This window comes from Aotus nancymaae, unplaced genomic scaffold, assembly GCF_030222135.1.
Source record: "Aotus nancymaae isolate 86718 unplaced genomic scaffold, 86718_ANA_hifiasm-v0.15.2.pri h1tg000049l, whole genome shotgun sequence".
Taxonomy (NCBI): Eukaryota; Metazoa; Chordata; class Mammalia; order Primates; family Aotidae; genus Aotus; species Aotus nancymaae.
Window position 1 is genome coordinate 10442121 of NW_026988463.1, and position 17837 is coordinate 10459957.

Here is a 17837-nt window from a genome sequence, read left to right on the forward strand (position 1 = left end):
AAATTAAAACCTTGGGAAGCAGAGACATCGGACTCCTCATAGATGGTTGGTAGGAAGATAAAATGATGCAGCCACTGTGCAAAAGTCTGTCAGTTCCTCAATTAAATGTACAGTCCCCCTGTGACCCAGCAATTTCCCTCCTGGACATACATCCAAGAGAAATGAAAACATACATCCACAAAAAGCTTGTACATGAATGTTTATAGCGGCATTATTTGCAACTGCCAAAAGATAGAAACAACTCACACATCCATCAACAGATGAATAGATACATAAGATAGGTGCATCCATGTAATGAAGTATTATTCAGCCATAAAAAGGAATGAAGCACTGATCCATGCCATGCTGTGGATGGACCTTGAAAATATTACGCTAAGTGAAAGAGGCCAGGCACAAAAGACCACATATTCTATGATTCTATTTAGATGAACTGTCCAGAAGAGACAAAACCATAGAAAGAAATTGGATTGGTGGCTGGTTAGAACTGAAGGAGAGCAGGAAAATTGGGAGATGATATCCAAAAGCTTTACAACTTCTTTTTGAGGTGATGAAAATATTCTAAAATTGACTGTGGTGATGGTCACATATATCTGTGAATACATGAAAATACAATGAATAGTATGCTTTCAAAAACTCATTAAACAGGCTAGGTACAGTGGCTCACGCCTATAATCCCACACTTTGGGAGGCAGAGGTGGGAGGATAGCTTGAAGCCAGAAGTTTGAGACTACCCCTGGCAACATAGCAAGATCCCATCTCTACAAAATCAAAAAATTAGTCAGGTGTGGTGGCACACACCTGTAGTCCCAGCTACTCAGGAGGGTGAGGCAGGAGGACTACATGAACCCAGGAGTTTGAGGCTGCAGTGAACTATGATCAAGCCACTGTATTCCAGTCTGGGCAACAGAGCAACACCCTGTCTCTTAAAAAAAAAAAAAAAAAAAAAAAAAAAAAAAAAGGAGGGTACAGTGGTTCACACCTGTGAATCCCAGCACTTTGGGAGGCAGAGGCAGGCGGATCACCTGAGGTTGGGAGTTTGAGACCAGGCTGACCAACATGAAGAAACCCCATCTCTAGTAAAAATGCAGAATTAGCTGGGCATGGTGGTGCGTGCCTGTAATCCCAGCTACTCGGGAGGCTGAGGCAGGAGAATCGCTTGAACCTGGGAGGCAGAAGTTGCAGTGGCTGAGGTTACGCCAATTGCACTCTACCTGGGCAACAAAAGCAAAACTCCATCTCAGAATTAAAAAAAAAAAAAAGGAACACAACAAAAAGAATCTCAAAAAAAACACCTCCTTAAACAAAGAGTTTTAAAAACCAGGAAGTTATGAGTTCACTGAAAGCCGGTATTTCAATACCTCTGTCCCCCTGAGTCTAATACAAGAAGGACACCCTGATCAAAGGGCCCTCTGTTGCCCCTGCTGTGGGAGGGAGGGTGGAAACCACGGGTCAGGAGCCACGGTCTTGAGTTAAAGGGCTGGTCTGGGCCGGGATCCCTCTCAACCCTCAGACCATGCCACAGCTACAAGTGATCAGCTACCCGCCAGGGCCTGGGACAGAGCCAGTTCTCCACTTCTCTGAATACCCCAAGAGGTGGGGCATGTGTGTCCCCATTTCCACAGGTGGCTACCTGTCCATCGGTATGTTCACTGAGTACACAGAGCATGTGAGGCTCTTTGCAGGCACTGTGGGAGGACAGGAAGACATGGACCACTGGGTCCTGGCCCTCACAGAGAGCTCAAAAGAACTGTCAAGTTGGTTTCATGCCCCAAACCAGTGCCCTTTCTTTTCACCACAACAAACTAAGCTCACCTCCCACCCCTCGGGATAGTGGGACCTCTGCATGTTCAGTTCCCTCTTTCTGGAACATTCTTAGATCTTGGTGTAACTGACTTCTCTTCATTCAGCCCCAACTCCTAAGTCAGCAGAGAAGCCTCCCCAAATTTTCTGGTCTACATGAGCTGCCTGCCATCAGCTCTTGAATCACTAAACATTATCTGCCGTTTTCTTATTTATCTCTGCTCACTTCTTCTTTCTGTCTTGCCTCTCTGGAGTGGAAGCTCCCAACAGGCAGGTATTTATGTCTGTCTCATCACTGCTTTGTCCCCATGCCCAGCACAGTGCCTGGCCCACAGCAGATATTCAAGTCATTAACAGTGGAGTGAGGAATGCAATTTTCAAGGCTGTTCTCATCCCCACTCCAGGTCTCACCAAGAAGCCTCAAGCCTGCACGGCTGGCAGGGAAATCTCCAATGAGGGCCTGTGGAGATGACAGTATAGCGTTCTCTTCCCCTTGGCAGCCCCACAGCCTCCGGCTCTCTGACTCCTCTGAGGGCAGGGAGTACAAATAATTCCAAGGCTCATGATCTGCTTGGAGACTGCTTGGAAACACCAGTGAGGATGCCTGCGGCAAGGGGAATAGGGGCTCAGACCAGGCTCTGGAACATACCTGGGTGGGTGATCCAGGCATTCAGTCCACAGCCCAGGGAGGGAGAAGGACAGAGGGCCAGGAAGCTCAAGGTAAGGCCAGGCGTGGAGGGTCAAGTCCAAGGTGGGGCTTCAGCAGGACGGGACACTAGTTCTCCAGGAGCCCTAAGGACCCCCTGAGGAAAAGGCAAAGTGGGGATACTTGGGTTTCCTGCAAGAGGACTGCCAGGGCCGCCCCACCCTCATACAGCAAACCAAAGCTCTTCCTGATTCCCATTCTGCCAGAGCTGTACATGGACTCCGCTATGTGAGGCACGAAATGCCACAAGAGCAAGGGGAAAATGGAAGAACGGAGGCGTTTGAGATAGTTTCCCTCAGAGTATTGTCTGCTTAGGTTCATAGCAATCCCCGTTTTATAGATGAGAAAACGGAGGGGTAGCCAGGTTAGGTAGCCTGTCAAAGGTCACACCCCCAGTAAGTGGCAGAGCTGGGAGTGGAACAGTCACACCCTTCACCGTCATCTTACCTCATTCTGTAGCCCAGAGCTATAGAATGAAGGAAGATAGACACAGAAAACACACAAAGGCTTAAGCACGATCAATTTGCAGCAATGCCAGGGCTGCAGAGAAATCAGGCTGCGGGAGTAGAAGGGCATAGCATTGGGGCTTTCTTTACTCTAAACCAATTAAATCAGTACCTCTGGGGACGGCCCCCACCAATAGGTGCTAAAAGATGCCTGGTAGGACCGGGTGCAGTGGCTCATGTCTGTTATCCCAGCACTTTGGGAGGTTGAGGTGGGTGGATCACGAGGTCAGAAGTTCGAGACCAAACTGGCCAACGTGGTGAATCCTCATCTCTACTTAAAAAAAAGAGTACAAAACATTAGCTGGGCATGATGGAGGTGCCTGTAATCCCAGCTACTCAGGAGGCTGAGGCAGAAGAACCACTGGAACCCAGGAGGTGGAGGTTGCAGTGAGCCAAGACCGCACCACAGCACTCCAGCACTCTGTCTGAAAAAAAAAGATGCCTGGTGATTTCAATAAACAGCAAAGTTTGCAAACCACTTCCCTTGGCCCTTAAATGAAAACATTTCAAGCACCAGCTGCCTCACGTTCCTGGTGAATTGCAGTCAAGTATAGCATATACACCAACATATATTTATATTTATTTATATATATATACACACACATATAAAATGTATTATTACATATTTACACGTATATTCACAAGTGCCTCTCAGATTGCTTGGTACCAAAGCAAATCCTTTTTTCACGATGCCTCCTGGGAAAGAGAACTGACTTATTTTCCCAACACCAAGACCCTGCTGCTAGAGTGGCAAACCCGGTCCCACTAACACACCAGCGAGTGAGGAAAAGACGTTGGCGCATCTTCCTCTATCTTTGGTTTCCTCCACCTGGCTCTGCCAGGGAGTCACAGGGTAACCTGGGGCAAGTGCCACCTGCTCACTGGGCCACAGTTCCTCTGAGACAGACCAAGAGGAGGGTCGGATTAAAGCCGCATTCCCTGAGCATCACCGCCTTAGGTCCAGTTACTTAGAAGCAAAGGCTAAGGTGCAAATTCTTGTGCTAGGAATTTTCTTTTTTTCTTTTTTACTGTTTTGAGACAGAGTTTCACTCTTGTCCAGGTTGGAGTGCAATGGCACAATCTCGGCTCACTGCAACCTCTGCTTTCCTGAGTTCAAGTGATTCTCCTGCCTCAGCCTCCAGAGTAGCTGGAATTACATGCGTCTGCTACCACACCCGGCTAATTTTTTGTATTTTTGGTAGAGATGGAGTTTCACCATGATGGCCAGGCTGGTCTTGAACTCCTGACTTCAGGTGATCCACCCACCTCGGCCTCCCAAAGTGCTGGGATTACAGGTTTGAGCCACCCTGCCTGGCTGTGCTAGGGATTTTCTAAGGGAGGCTCTTGAGTGAAACCCAGAAGAAAGTCATTTGAAGCCTGCACTCATGACAGCTGGAGGAGACAGGCACATGATCCAGCAAAGGGGACCTCGGTGGGCCCCCAGTGTCAGTCACACCACTGTGATCATTTCTGTGTGTGCACCACCTGTTCTACTCATTACTCACAGTTTTCCTTAAAACACATTAAGCTTAAATTGATTCATTTTTAAAACGTTTGTTCTGTTTTGGTTTTTGTTTGTAAAACAGGGTCTCCCTCTGTTGCCCAGGCTGGAATGCAGTGGTATGATCACAGCTTGCTGCAGCCTTGACCTCCTGGGCTCAGGTGAGTGATGCTTTTGCCTCAGCCTCCTGAGTAGCTGGGCCTACAGGTGCATGCCACCACACCTGGGTAATTTTTTTTAACTTTTTTGTAGAGATTAGGGTCTCCCTATGTTGTCCAGGCTGGTCTTGAACTCTTAAACTCAAGTGATCCTCCCACCTATGCCTCCCAAAGTGCTGGGATTACAGGCATGAGCCACCACACCCAGCCCGATTCATTTTTAAGCATACACCACACTGTAAATGGAAAATCAGCATCACTTGCCAAGGGACACTTAAGTAATACATTGACACACATATGAGCATCTTTACCATCGCCTGTATGCTACAGAAGTCATTTCCAAACGCCTGCGGGTGTGCAGACCCCACTCTGGGTGTGTCGATGATTAAGCCTCTCTCAGGCTCTAGTATGGAAGAATGTGACCCCATGTCACACTGGTATAAACGGATACTGATCATGCCACTCAGGCCTGATGTGACTCCAGACAGAGCCAACTGCAGGAGGCAGAAAGTGCAGCTGGCCTGACCCTAGTGACCTCTCAGGACTTCCAAACCTCCTGCCCCTGCAGCCTCCAGCTCAGGGTTCCCCCAAGGCTCGGGATCACCCTTCTCTCACTCCTCCCCTGGGTCTGCTGAGATGCTGGGGATGTATCTTGACAGTTACTGGGTTGCCCTGGTGAACTATCAGATAGGAAGCGATGGTCCCTGTCCCTACCAGCCCTTGCTGGGCTTAAACAAATACCATCAGAACTAATGGCAGAGGATAAAATCTGACTTAACTTAGGGCTAGATAGTATCCCTGAAAAAACGGTGAGTCTTTTTTTTTTTAAAGGCAGAGTCTCGCTCTGTTACCCATGCTGGAGTGCAGTGGTGCAATCACACCTCACTGCAGCCTTGAATTCCTAGCCTCAAGCAATCCTCCCTCCTCAGCCTCCAGAGTACCTAGGACTACAGGTGCACACCACCACACACAGCTAATTTTTATTTCATTTTATTTTTGAGACAGAGTCTCGCTCTGTCACCCAGAGCTTGAGTGCAGTGGCATGATCTCAACTCACTATAACCTCCACCTCCTGGGTTCAAGCAGTTCTCCTGCCTCAGCCTCCCAAGTAGCTAGGACGACAGGCATGCGCCACCACACCTGGCTAATTTTTGTATTTTTAGTAGAAACAGGGTTTCTTCATGTTGGCCAGGCTGGTCTCGAACTCCTGACCTCAGGTGATCCACCCGCCTCAGCCTCCCAAAGTGCTAGGATTACAGGCGTGAGCTATTGTGCATAGCTGGATAATTTTTATTTTAGTTTTTGTAGAGATGGGGTCTCACTATGTTGCCCAGGCTGGTCTCAAACTCCTGGCCTGAAGCAATCCTCCTGCTTCGGCCTCCCAAAGTGCTGGGATGATAGGCATGAGCCACCATGCCTGGCCTGGTATGAGCCTTAAAAGTCTTAAAGGATAAAGAGAATTAGCTGGACAGAGAGAGGAAGGGAATGTGGAAGAAGGTCAAGGGAAGAGCAGGTAGCAGCAGTGGTGAGAGGGAATTAAGAGGTACAGGAACTAAGGAAAAAGATTAGGCCAGAGTAGAAAGCAACAGGACAGAGTGATGAGTCCAGGGAAGGGGTTACACCAGTATGTCTCACCACCAACCGCACTGGGGCACCTAAAACACCCTGTGCCCTGGCCCTTGCCTCCAGAAATTCTGATATCATTACTTTCAGGTGGGGCCTGGACATCAGCATTCTATCCAGATTCCCCAGGAAATTCTGATGGGCAGCCAGCCAAGGACCTCTGAGCCAGATCATGTAAGGCCTGGTTTTCGCTAAGGAGCAGTTGAAACTACTAAAGAATTTTAAGTGGGGCGGGGGAAGAAGGACTTGGTCGGCTTTGTGTAAGATCCTTCTGGATGCATATGGGAAATGGACTGCAAGGCCAGAGCAGCTGCACGGACAGAGGTCATGGAGCTTGTGCAATTGTCAAGGCAAAAGATGGCAGCAGTCTGGGCCAAGACAGATGCCACTGAGATGAAGAGGGGGATGGATTATAGAAGGACTGAAGGTTTGCATGAAGCGACAGAGGACCGCTCCCGGCTTTCAGTGTTAGCTGGTGATGGGTGGTGGTGGTGTGTACTAAGAGGCCACCACTGTTGGCACAAAGACCAGCCTGGTCCACCGCTGTCAGCTTTTCCTGGACTGCAGGCCCTGGGCTTCAGGCTTCGTGACCCATCCATCTGAATTTCAAGACACTTTCCCCATGAATAAGAGAGAGGACTCAAGGCTACCTTGCCTCATTTTACTCAAAAGATTTTATCTTCTGATGATCTAAATATATTCAGAAAAGTAAATGAGGGAGCAGGACAAAGAGGGGATTTTTCATTTTTCTTCTGTACCCTAGACAGATAAGGGCAAGCAAAGGCCCTTAAAAGATTTGGGTTTCAGCTGGGCACAGTGGTTCACGCCTGTAATCCTAGCACTGTGGGAGGCCGAGGAGGGAGGATCACTTGAGGCCAGGAATTTGAGAGCAGCCTGGGCAACAAAGCGAGACCCCCGTCTCTACAAAAAATTTAAAAATTAACTGGGTGCACTTGTGGTCCCAGCTACTCAGGAGGCTGAGGACAGAGGATCACTTGAGCTTGAGAGTTCGAGGCTGCAGTGAGCTGTGACTGCACCACTGCACTCCAGCCTGGGCAACCCAGCGAGGTCCTGTCTCAAAAAAAAAAAAAATGGGGGTTTCTCCTGACCCTCCCATAGATGATCCTTCACCCACTGCTAGATAAATTTCATTACAGGAGCCGAGTCTATTTTTGTTCACTGCCCAGCACATAGTAGGTGGCCAGTAAATGTTAGAATGAACGCATGAGGAATCAATCAGCATAGATGACCTACCTCAGAACTCCTGAGTTCAGGAATTCAGGATTATCTCCAGAATAAATGTCCCAGCCTGGGAGTCAGTTTGCAAATAGCACCCCCTTGACCCTCCACATGTCTGTACACACTCCCCTGCAGCCCCCACAATCCACAGGCATCTGCCTAATGTCTTCAGAATGTACCTGTCACCCCTCAGCAGACACCGTTTTATTCATGCCACGATTACTAAGCTCTCATTGTGGGACAGATGTGGACCTCATGGTTGGAACACTGCGATGAATTAGAGAAGCTCCCATCCCCACCCCAAAGACAAATGTCCACTACAAGAAAACTGGGACCCCAAAGTGCCTCCTCCATCATTTCTATGAGAGAAACAACCCTTCACTTCAGAGTGAAAGGGAGTGGTCAGCACGGTTTTTGTTGCTGTTTTGAGATGGCGTTTTGCTCTTGTTACCCAGGCTAGAGTGCAGCGGCACATCCTTTACTCACTACAACCTCCACCTCCTGAGGTCAAGTGAACCTCCTGCCTCAGCCTCCGGAGTAGCTGGGATTACAGGCACCTGCCACCAGGCCTGGCTAACTTTTTAAATTTTTTTAGCAGAGATGGGGTTTCACCATGTTGGCCAGGCTGCTCTGGAACTCCTGACCTCAGGTGATCCACCCGCCTCAGCCTCCCAAAGTGCTGGGATTATAGGCGTGAGCCACTATGTCTGCCCAGTGTTTTTGTTGTTGTTTGTTTGTTTTTTTCTTTTTAGAGGTGGGGGTCTTGCTCTGTTGCCCAGGCTGGAGTGCAGCAGCAATCTCAGCTCACTCCAGCCTCAGATGCCTGGGCTCAAGCGATACTCTCAGCTTAGCCTTCAGAGCAGCTGGGACTACAGGTGCCTGCCACCATGCCTGGCTAATTTTTATGTATTTTTTTTGTAGAGACAGGGTCTCACTCTGTTGCCCAGGCTGGTCTCAAACTCCTTTGCTCAACCAATCCTGCCTAAGCCTCCCAAAGTTCTAAATTACAGGCCTAAGTCACCACATCTGGCCACTGTTAACCCCGTGAACAGCACCCAGGCTGGAAATACATTATGTTCATTGACATTCGAAATGTGAGGTCCCAAGGGGGATGCTCCATGGGGACTGCACGACCCCTGCTCAGATTGCTCACCATTGCCTCGTCTCTGGATTTCCAAAACAGTCCCTAACTGGGCCATCCATGGAGTCTCTGACACCTCATGGCCCAACTCATCATCTCCAGCTCCCCACCCTCACACCTGCACAACCTCCATCACTTGCCAAGCTCAGGGAAAATGAGTGCATTGTTATTGAAGTAGGTAATTGATGAAGACAGTCTCTCGGTTACAGATAAGACTTGAGATAAGACTGCATCCTTTCAATCCAGTTCCTTCCCTCCCCTCCCACGAGAGGCAACCGCATGGATCTGCTGGGATGTCTCTTCCAGACATTGTTCCTCCTATAAACATGTGAGGCCATGGAAAACACAAGAATTTCTGTTTATGTTTATATGAACAGTACATTTTTCCACATATACCTCTCCTGGTTGTTCTTTTTTTTAACTCAGTAATGCCATAGGGCTCGTCCCATCTTGGTACAATGGATAAACCTTGTTTTTTTGTTTTCGTTTTTGAGACAGAGTGTTGCTCTGTCACCCAGGCTGAAGTGCAGTGGCATGATCTCGGCTCACTGCCGCCTCTGTTTCCTGGGTTCAAGCAATTCTCATGCCTCAGTCTCCCAAGTAGCTGGGATTACAGGGGCACGCCACCATGCCCAACTATTTTTTATATTTTTAATAGAGACGGGGTTTCACTATGTTGGCCACTATCTTGAACTCCTGAATTCAAGTGATCCACCCACCTCGGCCTCCCAAGGTGCTGGGATTAGAGGCATGAGCCACTGTGCCCGGCCCCTTGTTCTTTTTAACTGCTGTAAAATATTCTGCAAAATAACTGATGAATATTGAGGTGGCTTCCATTTTTCCTTTTCTTCATTTCTTATCTATCACTGGATATTCTATTCCAACAATGCTCTGTGAGAATCCTCACACCTGCCTCCTTGGCCAGGTTCCTGGGGATATAGAAGGGAAGCCGACCCCACACTGTGGCCTCCCTCATCCCTCCCTTCACGTACGCAGCACTGAAGACAAACCAGGCAACCATTACTCCTCAAGCAGGGTCCCGGCTCATAATCTCTGCCTTTTCAAAATCATACATATATTTTTCTGGAGAAATAGGAATGCTTTTACACTGTTGGTAGAGTGTAAATTAGTTCAACCATTGTGGAAGACAGTGTCGCAGTTCCTCAACAATCTAGAAATAGAAATGCCATTTGACTCAGCAATCCCATTACTGGGTATATACCCAAAGGATTATAAATCACTCTACTATAAAGACACATGCCTATGTATGTTTATTGCGGTGCTGTTCACAATAGCAAAGACTTGGAACCAGCCCAAATGCCCATCAATGATAGTCTGGATAAAGAAAATGTGGCACGTATATACCATGGAATAGTATGCAGCCTTAAAAACGGATGAGTCCATGTCCTTTGCAGGGACATGGATAAAGCTGGAAACCATCATTCTCAGCAAACTGACACAAGAACAGAAAACCAAACACCGCATGTTCTCACTCATAAGTGGGTTTTGAACAGTGAGAACACATGGACACAGGGAAGGGAACATCACACACCAGGGCCTGTTGGGGGTTGGGGGTCTAGGGGAGGGATAATAGGGGTGGGAAGAGAGGGGATGGATAGCATTAGGAGAAAAACCCAATGCAGATGATGGGGTGATGGATGCAGCCATCCACCATGGCACATGTATACCTATGTAACAAACCTGCATGCTCTGCACATGGTACCCCAGAATGTAAAGTATAATAATAAAAAAAAATTATACATACTTTTTTTTAAAAAATTAAGAGATGGGTCTCACTGTCTCTCAGGCTGGAGTGCAGTGGCACAATCATAGCTCTCAGCAGTCTCGAGGTGACAGCCTTAAAGCCCTGGCCTCAAGTGATCCTCCTGCCTCAGCCTCCCAAGTAGCCGGGAATACAGGTGTGTGCCACCACACCCGCTAACCTCTGCCTACTCTCTCACTGTTCCCTGCTGCCTGACCTTCCTCGAACCATCTCTGCTTGGGGAATTCGAAAGATCCTCCCAAGCCCATCTCCAGCCCCACAGGCTTAAGGAAACCTTTGTATACCACATACAGTGGGCTTTCCTGAAACCACAACTGATGGCCCTGGTCCTGGAGCTTGCATTCGTGGACTTGTCACCCCCATCACCAGATTATAACCTCCTTTGAAGACAGGGAAATTCCCCATTGTATTGCCAAAGCCTGCAGCAGATCACTGCACAGAGCTGTTTAATAATAACCCATCAAGATTAAAGTGAGGAAGCCAGCCTCTCCCTCGGCCTTCCTTTGGTTCAAGCAAACCACAAACAAATCAAGCCACTTCCATGTACATCAATCTATCATCTCCTCTGATCCTGAGACAACTAGCAAAGGTCATCAGAGTGGAATCATGACCCTCATTAAAGATGAAGGAAGCTAAGTGATAGGTTTCGGTCTGAAGCTGAACATAGAGGCCTCTTTGCAAAAGAGGGACCTGAGCTGGGATCTCTCAGATACTTCCGGATGAGCTGTGTTTCTAAAAGTGAGACACATCCATTCTGGCCCCTCGTATAAAGCCATCTCCCACCGGGCATGGTGGCTCATGCCTGTTATCCCAGCACTTTGGAAGGCTGAGGATGGTGGATCACCCGAGGTTGGGAGTTCGAGGCCAGCCTGACCAACATGGAGAAACCCCATCTCTACTAAAAATGCAAAATTAGCCAGGTGTGGTGGCGCATGCCTGCAATCTCAGTAACTCCGGACGCTGAGACAGGACAATCACTTGAACCCAGGAGGTGGAGGCTGCAGTGAGCCCAGATTGTGCCATTGCACTCCAGCCTGGGCAACAAGAACAAAACTCTGTCTCAGAAAAAATCATCTCCCAAAAAGCAGGCACTCTAGTACTCAGACTTTTGCCAAACCCAGGGACCACTGTGCTTATTAACTATATTCTTCAAGTATCTTAGAATGTTTTAAAATTTACAGCATCAACTTTTGTTTCAACCTAAACAGAAGTATCTGTGAAACCTTGGGTTTGTGTGATACTTACATTTTTTTTCCCCAACACCAACCAAGAAGAAGACATAATTATTCTTTTTTGTTCTTATGCCATGGGCCTTTGAGAATTATCCTGTACACCACCAGCGGTCACATGTTTTGGAAAGCATTCATAAGATGAATGAGACAACTTTGGGTCTTATTTATTTACTGCAAATTTTTAAAATTCATTGCATTTTGAGGAAAGACAGTTCAGAGAAGTTTGTGATCAGATCACCAGAAAGAAAAATCTTCAAAGCGCGTGACTGTGCTATTGGGAAAACTTGCTTGATCTTAGATTATGAGTAGTCTACACTGAGGAGCTTGCTTGTCTGTGTTCGTATCCTGCATGGTGATGGCTATTTTGCATCCTAGATTTCTCAGGACAATCCTGGTGCCACATATCACCCTGGTGACCCCTCCCTCAGCTCTGGACCCAGAGTTCTAGGAAGCTGATGTCATCTAGCCTGTCCCTAAAGAGCAGGAACTGGAGAAGTCTCTTCTTCACCCTCAGTCCCTTTTAGATCATCAGAAGCCTGGCTTGCCAAGGAAGATGAGGGCCCCAGGAATTCAATTATTCACTTTAACAACTACTCATTAAGCACCGGAGATACTCCACGAACAAAACCAACAGTGTCGCTGCACAGGAACGAGGGAGGGACTCATTTGGCCGGTTCTCCTCCGGCCACCTTCCTCCCTATATCCTGCCCCAAGATGGGCCAGCGTTCCCAGGGTTCAACAGTTGTGCCTGAGACCAACTCAGCGCTCAATGGGAAGTGACCTACTGCCTGAGCAGAGCTCTTGACCACCATTGTCCCATCAGCACAGGAGCACGGAAATCCAGCATCCCAGACAGATGACACGTGCCATAAGGGTCCCAGATCCTGGGGACCCTGGCCTGGAATCCACTGAACTCCCCTCAGCTGTGACCTAGATCTAGTCCTGGGTCAGCTGCCAAATTGCTGTGTGACCTGGGCAAGTCACTCCACCTCTCTGAGTGTCCCTGGCTGTGAGTGTCACACTGGGGCTTTCTAACATTATTGCACCCTGAAATTCTCCAATCTTGGCCCAGGGCTGCCCTGAATGCAGTGAGCTCTCACCCTTTCAGGCGCCGGAGGAAGCTGAGTACCTGGGGAATGGAGCAGGACCGGTGCCCTGGTCACCACCGCCAACCTCCACCCAGGTGTCAGGTTACCAGCCCGCCACTCTCACTGGGTGGCAGCTCTGCCTCTGATATTTTTAGACTCCCCCCTGGCCTGTCCCTAACAAGAGCCAGATGCATCTGATTCCTGCTACAGTGCTGCTGAAATTGCATACTTTGGCTAACTTCTGCAGGGAGCCAGACGTCATCATTCCTGGGGTGAGAAGGGGAGCCTCCTCTTCTGCCGCCACCACACCAATCCCCATTCCTTCCCTGCACATGCTGAGGCCATCGCCCAAAAGTCAGGCCTCTGGTCCTTTCTATGATGCCAGCTACCCTCTTCATTCATTCCAGCTGCTGCTGCCAATCACCTGCCCTCCTGAGACACCCCCCCACACACACCCCTTCTGCACAGGCATCCCAAGGGGGCCCTTTAACTCATTCCTCTGGTAGAGCTCTGCCCCATCAATCCCACTTTCTAGGGCCCCACCCCACCTTTGGGTAAGTAAGGCTGCAACCTCCCCTCTGGATGGAGAGCCCCACCCCATCCCGACCCCACCTTAGCCCCCATAGCCCGTGCCAGACTTCCCACTTGGTCACAGAGCTGGGAAGCAGCCACATGTTGCAACACACACACACACACACACACACACACACACACACACACACACACTTCCCCCTGCCCCCTGGAGGGTGGCTGGACTCCTGCTTCCCAAACAAACCTCACCAATCAGCCAGCAGTCCGGCGCCACCTCATCTGGCCTGGAGAGACATTTATGTATTTTCATCTCGACAGACTTCCCTTCCTGGTCATGTCTGGTGGAGTTTACTACGACAAAGAAGTGGCCTTTGCTGTGCCCTCACCAACCAGGAAGGCCGTAGAGCAGATGTGAGGGCAACGGAGTGCCACTCTATGCCTAGGGTAAAAAATGGGCTGGCTGATCCTCCCTGTTAATTACCTTTGCTGGAAAATGAGGAGTCTGTGCACACTGGCATGTGGTTTTAGCTCCTACTGCGAAGATATTATGTGAGAGGCAGAGAAAAGAAACTGAGGTGAAACATTCACTTCCATTCAGGGAAGAAAGGATTTAAGTGCCATTACTGGGGTGGGAACAGGGGAGCAGGGAGTGGTTGCTAAAGGGATGTGCTCCACAAATGCCACCAACCCTGTTAGCTCCTCATTAGCTAGACCCTAACCTGGGGTGATGCCAGCCAGAGCGGGTTCACCCTCTCCTCCCACCAGGGGTGGAGCAGTGTCAGCCCCAAGCCCCACCCTCTTCACGCCTGGCCCTGCCCTCACCCACCCAGCTGGTCAGCTCCATGGTTTCCAACACAAACACGTTCTCTGGATTTCAGGCACATCTCAATCTCTCCACTTGAGGGGCAGAGGAGGCTCCAGGCTATGTGGCTGGTGCTCTGCCTCCTACTCAACTGACTCCCCGGTTCCCCACGGGGGTGGAGGTGGTGAGATTCAAAAATCCTCAGTGGGAAAACAGGTTCTGCACCTTCCTGCCACCCCCATGCCTCTCCCTGGGCTGTGAGCTTGGCATTTGCCAAGGCCCCCATGGGCATCCACGCCCTGTTTTCACCAGAAGGGTTTCCCCTCATTCCCTGCAAATCAGCAGGGCATCTCCAGGTGGAAAGAAAGGGAGGGCTTGGGAGACAGATGCAGGTTCAAGGTCTAGTTCTTTGCATTTACCAGCTCAGCGGCCTTGAGCAAGCTGACTTGGATGGCTGGCCTGAATTTCCCCACTTGTAACAGGGGAGTGTGCTGGAAACAGCTCAGGGGTGAGGCTCCCAGGGAGAAACCGAGATGGAGGGCGAGCACCAGCGACTGCAAACCTCCAGCAGCTCAGGTCGCCATCCTTTCCCTTGTGTGACTCCTGGGAAACCAGGACCCCGTCCCTTCCTCATCCTCTTTAAGCTTTCTTAACTGGACAACCGAATTCCAAGAAGAGGTGCCCAGCAATAGCGTGTCAGTTCTAAGATTTCTCTCTGATTCAGACTGGACTGCAGATGTGGCTGGAGGTGTTTTTTAAAAACAATTTCATGATAAAACTGCATAACGTCCTAATCATCATTTTAACCGATGGTAAGCAGACAATTCAGTGGCATTAAATACCTTCATAATACTGTGTAACCGCTGCCACTATGTATACCCAAAACTTTTTCACCCTCCCAGACAAAAACTCTGTCCTATTAAACAGTAACTTCCCGTTCTCAGGCACCCCAGCCCCTGGCAACCACCATTCTACTTTGTCTATAAAATTTGCCTATTCTAGGTGTCTCAAAAAAGTGGAATCACACCATTTGAATTGCAGGCTTCTTAAGTCCCTCTCCAAGCCCCTTACTTAGACACAGCTGAATTATAAAATCAAAGTGCACACACACACGCACACACACACACACACGCGCGCACACCTTCAGAGCTTGGGAGGGGCAGTGCTCCCTTCCCCAAATCTGAAGCTGGCAGGCGTTGGACTCTGAGCCTGGAGGGAGAGCGTTGCCCTGTGGTGTCTTCAGAGTCCCCATGTCAGCCCCACATCTTCACCCAAAAGACCTCCCTGGAGCACGCTCAGGTCTCTGGATTTGGGGAGGAGGACATAGGATCCACACCCCGAGCTGCAGTCTCCCCTCCCTCTGGAACCCATGGGTGTGGTCTTGACTCCTTAAAGCCCCCCCAAGCCCTAATAGAGTTGGCAGGGAGAGAGGTGTCATCCCAGCAGCACCTCCGGGCTCACCCACCACTCCAGACCCCCAAGAAGTCGCTCCTCGCCGCTCGGGGGCGCGACGGAGCAGCAGCAGGGGCCGAGAGGGGTGAACGCAGCCCAAGAGGACCCACTGGTCCGGCCTTGGCGCACCAGTCCTGCCCGCGCGACGAGGCTGGGGACGCTGCCCGGTGGTCCTCACGCGACCTAGGGATCGCCCTGGACTACGAGAGCCCCGGGAGTGCGTCCAGCAGGGCGAGGGGGAGGCGCCCTGACTCCTCCCCAAACTTTTCCCGCCCGCTTCGGCGCAAAAGGCGTGGGAAGCTGTCCCGAGGTGGAGAAAAGTGGAATTCGGCGGCCCAAGCGAGCGCGGCGTAGACTGGAGGTCGGCGGCATGGGTGGCGCCTCGGCCCTCCCGTTACCGTCACCAATTCCGGGGGCCGCTCCTGGTCCAGTAAGTGGAGGAGTCGCGTCCCTGCTGCCCCGGCGCACGCGACCCTGGGGACCCCTGATGTCGCCCCGCGCCCTGGACGCGCCCGCAACTCACCTGGCGCTGGCGGCTGCGCTGGCGGCTGGAACGACTGACGGGCTACGGAGCGAGGCGAGGCCGCCGGGCTGTTTTGAAGCTCTGGGCTGGGATTGCGCGCCCTCCCTCTACCCTCTCGGCTGCGTGGAGCCTCCTCCCCCGCGGTCCCTCCTTCCTCGATCCCGCCTCCCGGGCCGTGACGTCAGGAGCCGGGAGCGCCGAGTGGGAGGGGCCGCTGGCGAAGGGACGGGGGCCTGGAGGGAAAAGCAGAGCCCCAGAGCGCCCAGGCGCCCCTCAGTCCCCGTCCGCCTCTCGGCGGCTCTTTGGCGAAGTTGGGCGGAGCCGGTGGCAAGGGCCACGCGGGGAGAGGGGTGGGGATGGCGGGGAGGAGGGGAAGAAGAGGGAGAAAGGGAGGCTCCTGGGAGCAAGGAGTCTCCCTTCCCTGCAGGTTTCCACACCCCTCTCTTCCTCTTTCTTCTTCCCTGTTCTTCCTCCCTAAGGAGTTTTGGAATCCGGGCTCCCTGCTCTAGAACCCCTCCTCTGGACTTTTATTTTATTTTTTCAAACGGGGTCTCGCTTTGTAGCCCAGGCTGGAGTGCAATGGTGCGATCCCCGCCTGCCTCCCAGGTTCATGCGATTCTACTCCTTCAGCCTCTCCAGTAGCTGGGACTACAGGCGCCCACCACAACGCCTGGCTAATTTTTGTATTTTTGGTAGAGACGGCCTTTCACCATACTGGCCAGGCTGGTCTCAAACTCCTGAACTTGTGATCCGCCCACCTCGGCCTCCCAAAGTGCTGGGATTACAGGCCTGAGCCACCGCGCCCGACCTTCTCTGGCCTTTTTTGAACTTACAAGCTCCTACATAATCTCTCCTGCCTTCGTTTCCTCTTCTGGAAATGGGTATGATTATAGGAACTGTTTCCTTGGGTTGCAAGGTCTGAAGGTGATATTAGGTCCACCACGCTTGGTTCATGGTACCTGCTCCAGAGACGTCGCCATTGTTATTTGTATTATCTCACCTGGAGTCCTGGCCTTGGTGTGAGATGCCCAGCAACGAGTCTTTAGACTCTTCCAGGATCCCCTATTCACTCCCCCCACCAATACACACACACACACACACACACACACACACACTCACACAAACCACTCACCACAGCCTTTCAACCCACAGTCCTGGGATTTAGTGTCCCCGGAAATGACATCAAAAGATAAGGAACTGCCTTTCTTTCCAGCCTCAGTTTCCCCATCTGGAAACTGAGAGGGCTGATCTGCTGTAGACGGTCTTGGGAGATGGGGGAGGAGACCAGAGGCATCTGAGCTCCATCATGTGTGTGCGAGGAGGGAGTCGGAGTCAGTGTATTTTTTTTAAATTGAAGAAATTCCCAAACAGGGCCACAACATATAAAAGTATATTTTAAGACTTTTAATTTAACAAGTCTTGAAATAGTATACTTAAATACTTAAATAGTATACTTTTAAAATACTTAAAACAGTATAGTTTACTTTTAGAATACTTACAACAGTATATTTTAAGACTTTTAACAAGTCTTAAAATATAAAATTGACCTGTACCACTGACAAGAGAATGAGAAGCCCTTTTAAGAAATATTAATTTATTGTGCAATCATGTGCTCTGGCTGGACTCCCTATTTATATTTTCTGTTGAGCATCTTTTTTTAATCCTATTGAGGAGCTCTGTCAGGAGAGGGCCTTGCTGGGTCTAAATTAGAGATCCTTGAGGGATTTGAGATCCCCTCCAAAGGGCCACCCC

At 50.2% G+C, this 17837-nt stretch overlaps 1 protein-coding gene across 1 annotated transcript in view; it reads right to left on the reverse strand.

The window, feature by feature from the left end:
* The window catches only part of EMP2 (epithelial membrane protein 2), a 61321-nt gene extending 45109 nt beyond the window's left edge, over window positions 1–16212 (reverse strand). Inside the window, exon 1 of the transcript XR_010337349.1 lies at window positions 16086–16212. The gene's annotated coding sequence lies outside the window, so the exon portion shown is untranslated. The remainder of the gene's footprint in view (window positions 1–16085) is intronic.
* Window positions 16213–17837: the final 1625 nt, after the last annotated feature.